Below are 12030 nucleotides of genomic sequence, written 5' to 3'. Positions count from 1 at the left end.
ATCGCAAATTCAACAATGAGTCATTTGGAAGGAATCAGTGACTACCTGCAAAGCAACCAGTAACTTAGCCTGCTATTCAATGGAGTGGCTGTAATCGAACCAGGGTCTGTAGTGACGCCTTTAGCACTAAGATGCAGTGCTTTAGACCGCTGCGCCACTCGGGAGCCCCAGCAAAAAATGTCTCTATTTACATGTTGCTTACGAGTGCAATTCACAATACTTTTGGATTAGAATTGGATTTTAAGGCTCCTATGATTGTCCTGCTTAATATAATGTTTGTGTCATCATCGCAAATCAACTGCATTATACTGAAAAACAGCTTTTATCTCAAGGCCATCAGACTGTTAAACAGCCATCACTAGCACAGAAAGGATGCTGCCTACATACAGACTTGAAATCATTGGCCACTTTAATAAATGGAACACTAGTCACTTTAAAAATGTTTACATATTTCATATGTATAATACTGTATTCTATACTATCTATTGCATCTTAGCCTGTCGCTCTGTCATTGCTCATCCATATATTTATATATTCTTATTCCATTCCTTTACTTAGATTTGTGTGTATTAGATATCTGTTGTGGAATTGTTAGATATTACTTGTTAGATATTACTGCACTGTCGGCACTAAAAGCACAAGCATTTCACTACACTCACAATAACATCTGCTAACCATGTGTATGTGAACAAAATTTGATTTGGATGACAATCCAGGTTAGTAATAAAGTAAACCATTTTAAAGAGCTACTAAAGAGTAAAGAGTTCCATGGGTTATTATTACAACTGTCAAAAAAGCAGAGATTCCTGATTAATCAGGAACACCCCTAAAAAGTTATATTCTGTGTGCCATACCTTTAGTATTGACATAGTCGTTGCTGCCTTCATCACTGTCATCACTCTTTTCCACGTCGACATTCATTTTGATCTTCATATTGCCAACCGCGCCACTGTTTTCTGTGAACACACAAAAACACACACAGGATTGAGGTATATACTGTATATTACACTCCAGTCTAAAACCATTGTGATGTTTATACTGATAAACCTACAGGACGGATTTCTACTGCATCACTCGCCCTGCTCTTTGTCCTCCTCTGCTTCCACATTGACATATCATATGAACACGATGTGAATACTCCAGACAGCATTTTATCAAATAATATTTTATGGCCCATCGAGACGCGTTTTCTAAACCTCCGTATAACGTTCTGCACATGTGCTTCACAAAAACATGAATAAGGAAATAAATCTGCTGCTGGCAAAAAATGTATGCAAATTAGCACACTATTCAAGCTGTATCGCTGAAGCTTTACAGACTGTGCACTAGAAATGTTAAGGTAACTTGAAGCGTTTACCTTGAATGCAGTCTTTGCCAAAGCGGGGGCATAGCCTTCACATTACAATCACGCTATAAAGCTGAACTTCTGTGATACGGTTTGGATACAGCCCTTAAATCAACAAAACTCTTGAGTCTCCTAAATCTACATATTGTCATGCATTGCACTTGTGATTTCAACTTAAATGTTTTTATTGTGTATGCATTGTGTAATATCCATGTATTTAAGTGTCTTTAAAGCCCTATTCAAATGGCGCCGGAGAAGAAGGTTGACGTTTTATGTGTCCCTAACCGATTGTTTTGTTTGTTTGTTTATTTGCATTGTTTGTAACTTATTTTGTACATAATGTTGCTGCTACTGTCTCTTATGACCGAAAATAACTTCTGGACATCAGGACTGCAATTACCACAAACTGGCAGAATCCTTTTTTTCCGTTAACAAGTCTGATGAGCCCGACATGAATTATATACTGCTTTCTCAGGAACAGGCCCAGATCCCAGTGAGTTTGCGTGAAGAGGATGCATAGAAAAAGGGGCCAGAGGGCGAGCTGCCTTTTGAGAATTCGTAGGCAATCGAATAATCCCCCTCTTCCTTCCATTCTGCTAGCAAACGTGCAGTCTTTGGAGAATAAAATCGATGACCTACGCGGACGATTAAACTACCAACGGGACATTCAAAACTGTAATATCTTATGCTTCATGGAGTCGTGGCTGAACGACGACACTATCAACATACAGCTGGCTGGTTATACGCTGTACCGGCAGGATAGGACAGCGGCATCTGGTAAGACAAGGGGCGGCAGACTATGTATTTCTGTAAATAACAGCTGGTGCACGATATCTAAGGAAGTCTCGACATATTACTCGCCTGAGGTAGAGTATCTCATGATAAGCTGTAGGCCACACTATCTACCTAGAGAGTTTTCATACCACCACAGACTGAGGCTGGCACTAAGACAGCATTGAATGAGCTGTATTCCACCATAAGCAAACAAGAAAACGCACACGCAGAGGCGGCGCTCCTAGTAGCCAGGGACTTTAATGCAGGGAAACTTAAATCTGTTTTACCTCATTTCAAATAAGCATGTTAAATGTGCAACCAGAGGGGGGGGGGGGGGGGGGAGGGAATAAATAAATAAACTCTAGACCTCCTTTATTCCACACACAGAGATGCATACAAAGCTTTCCCTCGCCCTCCATTTGGCAAATCTGACCATAATTCTATCTTCCTGATTCCTGCTTACAAGCAAACAAAAGCAGGAAGCACCAGTGACTAGATCAATAAATAAAGTGGTCAGATGAAGCAGATGCTAAGCTACAGGACTGTTTTGCTAGCACAGACTGGAATATGTTCCGGGATTCCTCCGATGGCATTGAGGAGTACACCACATCAGTCATTGGCTTCATCAATAAGTGTATCGATGACGTTTCCACAGTGACCGTACGTACATACCCCAACTAGAAGCCATGGATTACAGGTAACAGCCGCACTGAGCTAAAGGCAAGAGCTGCCGCTTTCAAGGAGCAGGACTCTAACCCAGAAGCTTATTAGAAATCCTCTGACGAACCATCTAACAGCCAAAGCGTCAATTCAGGACTATAATCGAATCGTACTACACCGGCTCTGATGCTCGTCGGATGTGGCAGGGCTTGCAAACTATTACAGACTACAAAAGAGAGGCACAGCCGATAAGCTGCCCAGTGACACGAGCTAAACTATTTCTATGCTCACTTCAAGGCAAATAACATTGAAACATGCATGAGAGCACCAGCTGTTCCGGAACACTGATCCCGCTCTCCGCTGCCGATGTGAGTAAGACCTATAAACAGGTCAACATTCACAAGACCACAGGGCCAGACGGATGACCAGGACGTGTACTGTGAGCATGTGCTGACCAACTGGCAAGTGTCTTCACTGACATTTTCAACCTCTGCCTGTCCGAGTCTGTAATACCAACATGTTTTAAGCAGACCACCATAGTCCCTGTGCCCAAGAACACTAAGATAACCTGCCTAAATGACTACAGACCCGTAGCACTCATGTCTGTAGCTATGAAGTGCTTTGAAAGGCTGGTCATGGCTCACATCAACACCATTATCCCACTCCAATTGGCATACCATCCCAACAGATCCACAGATGATGCAGTCTCTATTGCACGCAACACTGCCCTTTCCCACCTGGACAAAAGGAACACCTATGTGAGAAAGCTATTAATTGACTACAGCTCAGCGTTCAACACCATAGTGCCCTCAAAGCTCATCAATAAGCTAAGGACCCTGGGACTCAACACCTCCCTCTGCAACAAGATCCTGTACTTCCTGACGGGCCACCCCCAGGTGGTAAGGGTAGGTAACAACACATCCGCCACACTGATCCTCAACACAGGAGCCCCTCAGGGGTGCGTGCTCAGTTCCCTCCTGTACTCCATGTTCACTCATGACTGCACGGCTAGGCACGACTCCAACACCATGATTAAGTTTGCCGATGACAACAGCCTGATCACCGACAACGACGAGAGCCTATAGGGAGGTCAGAGACCTCTCCCTGAACGTGATCAAGACAAACGAGATGATTGTGGACTACAGGACAAAGAGGACCGAGCACGCCCCCATCGACGGGGCTGCAGTGGAGCAGGTTGAGAGCTTCAAGTACCTTGGTGTCCACATCACCAACAAACTAACATGGTCCAAGCACACCAAGACAGTTGTGAAGAGGGCACGACAAAAACCTATTTCCCCTCAGGAAACTGAAAAGATTTGGCATGGTTCCTCAGAGCCTCTACAGCTGCACCATCGAGAGCATCCTGACTGGTTGCATCACTGCCTGGTATGGCTGCTCAGCCTCCACCCGCAAGGCACTACAGAGGGTAGTGCGAACGGCCCAGTACAACACTGAGGCCAAGCTTCCTTCCATCCAGGACCTCTATACCAGGCGGTGTCAGAGGAAGGCCCTAAAAATTGTCAGATTCCAGTCACCCTAGTCAGACTGTTCTCTCTGCTACCGCACAGCAAGCGGTACCGGAGCGCCAAGTCTAGGTCCAAGAGGCTTCTAAGCAGCTTCTACCCCCAAGCCATAAGACTTCTGAACATCTAATCAAATGGCTACCCAGACTATTTGCATTGTCCCCCCCTCTTTTACACCACTGCTACTCTCTGTTGTTATAATCTATGCATAGTCACTTTAATATCTCTACCTACATGTACATATTACCTCAACTAACCGGTGCCCCTGCACATTGACTCTGTACCGGTACCCCCCTGTATAGTCTCGCTATTGTTATTTTACTGCTGCTCTTTGTTATTTTTATTTCTTATTTGTATTTTTTTTTAACTGCATTGTTGGTTAGGGGCTAGTAAGCAAGCATAAGGTTGTTGTATTCGGCGAATGTGACTAATAAAATGTGATTTGATTTATTTGCACGGGACTAGTATTACTATACAACGTCAGTTATGTACAGTGGTGGAAAAAGTACCCAATTGTTAAAAGTAAATATACCTTCATAGAAAATTACTCAAGTAAAAGTGAAAGTCACCCAGTAAAATACTACATGAGTAAGTCTAAAAGTATTTGATTTTAAACATGCTTCCAAATTCCTTATAATAAGCAAACCAGCACCATTTTTGTTTTAGGATAGCCAGGGTCACACTCCAACACTCAAGACAATTTACAAACGAAGCATGTGAGCATTTAGTGAGTCCGCCAGATCAGAGGCAGTAGGGATGACCAGGGATGTTCTCTTGATAAGTGTGTGAATCTTCCTGTCATGCTAAGCATTCAAAATGTAACGAGTACTTTTGGGTGTCAGGGAAAATGTATGGAGTAAAAAGTACATAATTTTCTTTAGGAATGTAGTAAAGTAAAAGTTGTCAAAAATATCAATAGTAGAGTACAGATACCCCAAAAAACGATTTAAGTAGTACTTTCAAGTAATTTTACTTAAGTACTTTACACCACTGGTTATATAACTATTACCCCAGCATGTTTTCCCAGTGGACGAATCAAACTGTCCCTGTAAATCTTTTTTTTCCCTTATTTAAAATTAACCGTTATGACGAAAGTCGAGGCTCTTCTAGACATGAAGATTTCACATCTAGGGATAGCCTAATATTGACTTAATGGCCTTCAGTTCGGAGAAAGTCTAAATATTAATGCATATTAATAAGAACCTATGCAGACATTTAATTACCAGACTTATTTGGCAATTTATCAATTCATTGGCACAATATCGTTCACTTCATCTTTTAAAATATGTGACAAAACGGTTCATTCATCTGTAGGCTATGTGCATAACACTTTGTTTTAATCATCAATTTGTTCCTATGTTCTTACCCAAACTGAGTGCAGTACTTGTACCTGTTAAACTCGAAAAACAGTACGTTTTTAGGGCTGGGATAATAACCTTCCTGCCAAGTAAAAATGACTGACATGGCAGATTCGGACGGGAATAAAATTACAGATGTGGTGATTTGTGCTCGTGCGCATAATTACATTACCTGAGCTTCCCCATTCAAATGTATCCCATCCGAAAAGGGCTAAAGTAACGAGTCATATTCAGTCACCTCTCCCACCCTTACGTTACCTACCTGTGCTTTTGGAGATGAGACATTGGTTGGAATGACGCAGAGACCCAGTCCCAGGAAGGTCTGATGGTAACACTATTCTATAAGGAGGAGCGAGAGAGAGGTTACACAAAACCCGAGAGACCCCAGTACTCGATAACCACAGAAGTAACATTATTTTAATTTAGCCAATACAGCAACAAATGGCACTTTTTTCCCCCAGGAAGTCCTAGAAATGCAGAGTGTAACATTCACAGTGAGGCACTGACATGCAGTATACACTGAGTATACAAAACATTAAGAGCACCTGCTCTTTCCATGACACAGACTGACCAGGTGAATGCTATGATCCCTTATTGATGTCACTTGATAAATCCAATTCAAATCTGTGTAGATGAAGGAGAGGAGACCAGTTAAAGAAGGATTTTTAAGCCTTGAGACAATTGTGACATGGATTGTGTAGGTGTGCCATTCAAAGGGTGAATGGGCAAAACAAAAGATTTAAGTGACTTTGAACGGGGTATGGTAGTAGGGGCTAGGCACACCTGTTTGTGTCAAGAACTGCAACGCTGCTGGGTTTTTCACGCTCAACAGTTTCCCGTGTGTATCAAGAACGGTACCCTACCCAAAGGACATCCAGCAAACTTGACACAATCTGTGGGAAGCATTGGAATCAACATGGGCCAGTATCCCTGTGGAACACTTTCAACACCTTGTACAGTCCATGCCCCAACATATTGAGAATCTTCTCAAGGAAAAAGGGGGGGTGCAACTCAATATTATGAAGGTGTTCCTAATGTTTGGTATACTCTGTGTATTTTGTTAAAATTAAATGAACTCACAGGTAGCCTGATCCTGGTTCATAGTCATCCATCACCTCGTTGACATACTCTATAGAACAGAGAGAGCACATCCGCAGAGACACGCGCACACACAGCTGTCAATCAATCATGTCAGAATACAGTGCCTTGGAAAGTATTCAGACCCCTTCACTTTTTCCACATTTTGTTATGTTACAGCCTTATTATAAAATAGATTAAATAGAAAAAAAATCCTCACCAATCTACACACAATACCCCAGAGAGACACAGCGAAGACAGGTTTAGACATTTTTGCACATTTATTAAAAATATAAAACAGAAATACCTGATTTACATAAGTATTCAGTCCCTTTGCTATTAGACTCGAAATTGAGCTCAAGTGCATCCTGTTTCCATTGATCAACCTTGAGATGTTTTTATGTCTTGGAGTCCACCTGTGGTAAATTCAATTACCTGGACATGATTTGGAAAGACACACACCTGTCTATATAAGGTCCCACAGTTGACAGTGCATGTCAGAGCAAAAACCAAGCCATGATGTCGAAGGAATTGTCCGTAGAGCTTCGAGACAGGATTGTGTAAAGGGAAAGATCTGGGGAAGGGTAACAAAACATGTCAGTAACATTGAAAGTCCCCAAGAACGCAGTGGCCTCCATTATTCCTAAATGGAAGAAGTTTGGAACCACCAAGACTCTTCCTAGATCCGACTACCCGGCCAAACTGAGCAATCGGGGAAGAAGGGCCTTGGTCAGGGAGGTGACCAAGAACCTGATGGTCATTCTGGCAGAGCTCCAGAGTTCCTCTGTGGAGATGGGAGAACTTTCCAGAAGGACAAACATCTCTGCAGCACTCCACCAATCAGGCCTTTATGGTAGATTGACCAGACGGAAGCCACTCCTCAGTAAGCACATGACAGTCCGCTTGGAGTTTGCCAAAAGGCACCTAAGAATTGCAGACCATGAGATGAACCATCTGATGAAACCAATATTGAACTCTTTGGCCTGATTGTCAAGCGTCAATTCTGGAGGATGCCTGGCACCATTCCATACGGTGAAGCATGGGTGGCAGCATCATGCCGTGGGGATGTTTTTCAGTGCAGGGACTGGGAGACTAGTAGGATCGAGGCAAAGATGAACGGAGAAAAGTACAGACAGATCCTTGATGAAAACCTGCTCCAGAGCGCTCAGAACCTCAGACTGGCGAAAGTTTACCTTCCAACAGGACAACGACCCTAAGCACACAGCCAAGACAACGCAGGAGTGGCTTCGGGACAAGTCTCTGAATGTCCTTGAGTGGCCCATTCAGAGCCCGGACTTGAACACGATCGAACATCTCTGGAGAGACCTGAAAATAGCTGTGCATCTAACCTGACAAAGCTCTAGAGGATCTGCAGAGAAGAATGTGAGAAGCTCCCGAAATACAGGTGTGCCAAGCTTGTAGTGTCATACCCAAGAAGACTCGAGGCTGTAATCGCTGCAAAAGGTGCTTCAACAAAGTACTGAGTAAAGCGTCTGAATACTTATGTAAATGTGATATTTCAACAACAAAAAATTAAACCGTTTTTTTACTTTGTCATTATGGGGTATTGTGTGTAGACTGATGAGGAAAAAAACTATTTAAATCAATTTTAGAATAAGGCTGTAAACTAACAAAATGTGGAAAAAGTCAAGGGGTCCGAATACTTTCCAAAGGCACTGCATGAATGGTTTAATGTGAAGTAGCCTAGCGGTTAGAGTGTTGCTGGTTCAAACACCCAAGCCAACGAGGTGAACAATGTGTTGTTGTGCCCTTGAGCAAGGCACTTAACCCTGGCTCCAGGGGTGCCATATGGCTGACCATGTAAAATAATAAATTTCACTGCACCTAATTGGTGTATGTGACAATAAAACTTATTTCTTTCACCTAAGGAGCAATGTGCACATTTTCTAAACTTCTTCAGCAGTTACTGTACACACATGTTTGAGGGGATCAGTGTTATTGAACATGGTAGGATATAACGCTCGCATTACCTTCTCCTGGACTCTCATAGCCGTCGTTACTCTCTGCAAGAAAAAGCTAACTATTAAGAAGGAACTGAACTGTGACGTTATAGTGATAGTGGCGGAAGAAGGAAAACAAGTGGAGAAAGAGCGAGACATCTCACCATTTTCAGTTGGGGTGACAGAGTTCGGTCTCAGAACGATCTGTGGTGAACTGTGGGATAGAAAGACGGGTACATTTCGCTTGACGGTAATATGAGTCATTGTCTGTGTCTGTGTGTGTGTGTGTGTGCGTGCGTGCAGCAACTCACATGGGTGAAAGGAGGCTGGAAGGGGGAGCCCCCCAGCTTGTGGCAGCAGAGGGGTTGTCTGAGGAGGAAGGTTTATCATAATCATAAACACATTTTTCTTAAGAAGTATCATGAAAAGATTTGGGTACAACTTCCGTCATCACACATACTCACATGGTGGGTGGGCCAACCCGAATCCTGGGGTGCTGAGTGGGGAAGAAATCAGAGCGTTGGTAGAGGTTTGTACATGCACGGATATCAATTGGAGATTTGAGCAAACATTCAAGCCCACTTCTCGTCATCTCGTCTGGTACACTTACACAGTGCACCGGACATATATTACAAGTGCCACACAAACTTTTGAATATTTGGTTTCATTTGAATTAAACAGGCACTGAATAGTTGTTTTATGAAAAAGTGCTTACTGCTGAGTGTAATCCTCACTGTAACGCTGCTGAATGGACGCTGAGGAGTAAGAAAATGATGTTCTGTAAAAGCGTTTTATTATTTCTAATTATTTACATTTAACCCTTATTTTACCAGTTAAGCTGACTGAGAAGAACATTCTCATTTACAGCGACAACATCTACATAGAGCCCAATTTAATTCAAAACAACTTTATTGATTACAGTAACGAAGCCTTGGTATTACTAGGCAGGTTGTGTCTTCTGCAGCTAAGACACAGGCCAGTCAACAGGATGAGTGACAGGAGGACCGCTCCACTCAGCAGCAACGCATACAGCTGCAAAGACACCTCCATCGCTGTCTGCAGGAATAACACAATACAAAGTCATCCAGTCAGGTTACACTTTTGACATGACACTATTAAAAGCATTATGCTGTCTTCTCTGACCCAGATTAAGACTAGTCTTGGACTAAGAAGCAAATTAAACGGAGATCCTCAATTGAAAGTGATTTTTTTTGTACTTAAGTATATTTTTTGTATCACCTCTGAATAGAAATGTGGCTGTCGGTGTTAAATCCTCATGTAATTTTCCTACCTTGTGGTTTTTGATTCTCCATTTCACACATGCTGTCTCTAACTTTCTTGCTAACTATCACTTTCAGAGGTTGAGTTCAGCTTTCTAATTCCAGGAAACGGATTTCCTGTATTTTCAAGTTAAAGAAAATACCAGCACACTCGTCACACACTGTATGTGTAATCACACACACGCATACAACCTTTCTGTATTTCACATAATATCTAGTGCTGTGGCACATAAAACAAACTCCATGCAAAACTGACGACACACAAAATAACAGACACGACTACAATGACACTACAGTATAAGGCTGGTATTTACTCATTTGCAGAACCTTGCTCCCTCTAAACCTTTTAATAGGTAGTGAGTTGAACTCGAAAGGGCCCATAATTGTGACAATTGGTGGCTATTTTGTGTCACAACACTCCTCCTGGAGAGCCATGAGGAGGGTGACTTTTCAGCCAAACTCAGACTGATCTAGATTTGGTAGCGAGAGAGGAAGCGAGGGATGGCTGATCTGAAGGGTTAGCTTAGACCAAGTTAGGTGGTAATAGTAGAGCTGCTGGACCTGAGGCCTTCAGAAAACCTGGTGTACCGGTGTACCACTGTACCGGTGGCCATGATGTTGAAGAACATTCAGATACAGTCAAAGTCATTTCTAACATTGTGAACATGTCTCCATACTGAATTCATCTTGGGTTAATCAACACTGTTGTGAGTACCAGGGATGGGGTCAATTCTAGTCAATTCAGGAAGTACACTGTACAATACTCTTCAATGCTTTTCACTGGGGAAAATGTGGAATTGGAATTTGGTTTACTTTCGGAATTGAAATAGGATTGACCCCAACTCAGGTGAATACGTCAACAAGTTACTTCTTCAGTTCTAGCTTATTCTCTACTAACCTAGAGGTTAAGAAACTAGGCATAAAGTAGGAGTGGAGGGAGTTCTCTTACCGGCAAGTATTGTGTAGATTCCCAACAGAGCGTTAGGTCGTAGGTCGCTGATGATCTGCCAGGTGGTCAATGAGACTGGTTCTAAACCGGAGGTCGAGTTCAGGCCGAGTTGACCCCAATCCAATCCCCAGACCAGCTCAGTCGTCAGCTACACTGAGATGCGTCATTTTGGATGCATCTGATCTACAGTAAACCATACCTCTGTTGCTCAAATCCCTGTCATACCACATGCAACTCTCCCTATTTAACACTTCAGTTAACTGTAAGGAACCTTGACTATTGCAGCTTGACATAGGTGTCTTCCTCGATGCACCTTTCTGTATGACCTGTTCAGTCGCCTCCTACTTCCCTTTCTCCCTCCCTCACTCTTCTCAACAACTCTCCTACCCCGCCGTCATCTCAACCTCCCCCAATGTGCCTTTTTTCTATCCTCACAATGTTGTTTCAGATCACCTCTCCCCACCTCTGATCTCATCGCCTCCTCTCTCGCTACCTCTCTCGGAGAGACCTGAAACACACATTAAAATACAGGGAATGACAATTGTTCAGTTCATGGTTCAAAAGATGTACCATCCTATAGTTCTAAATCAAAATCCTATGCCGGGGTACCCCAAGGGTCTGTGTTTGAACCAATGTATATGTTGTAGAGGGAACAGTGGGCAGTATAAGAATTGGCCAACATTCAGACCCTTGGCTATCATATGGTCCATGCAAGTCAATAATCAGTTATTGTCAACTGCTAATTGAGCTGTCAGTAATAATGCTTTATTTTTGAGTCAGAATGTAGAATCTGAAAGTCAACTCAGAAATGTAGCGAAAGTATACGACAGACATGGAATGGCAAATCACGACATGTTGCCTCCTATAGCTGTGTGTTCCCATCATCAGTGTACTCATTATTATTCTCTTCAGACAATCATTTTAGGGGAAATGTTTCCACCACTATAGATGCTCCTCTAGCAGACCGCCATCAGAATATGCTGGTTGGCATGGCACCCACACATGTAAAATGGCTGCCGGGTGCCTATGTGGTAGCGTTGGGTACGGTGTTGCATTTAGTGTTACCATCCTGGTTTAACTGCCAGAGCCTCTGAGAAGACACT

Source organism: Salvelinus namaycush, chromosome 8, assembly GCF_016432855.1.
Source record: "Salvelinus namaycush isolate Seneca chromosome 8, SaNama_1.0, whole genome shotgun sequence".
NCBI classification, from domain to species: Eukaryota; Metazoa; Chordata; class Actinopteri; order Salmoniformes; family Salmonidae; genus Salvelinus; species Salvelinus namaycush.
The sequence above is the reverse complement of the archived record's forward strand: the minus strand, read 5'-3'. Positions refer to the sequence as shown.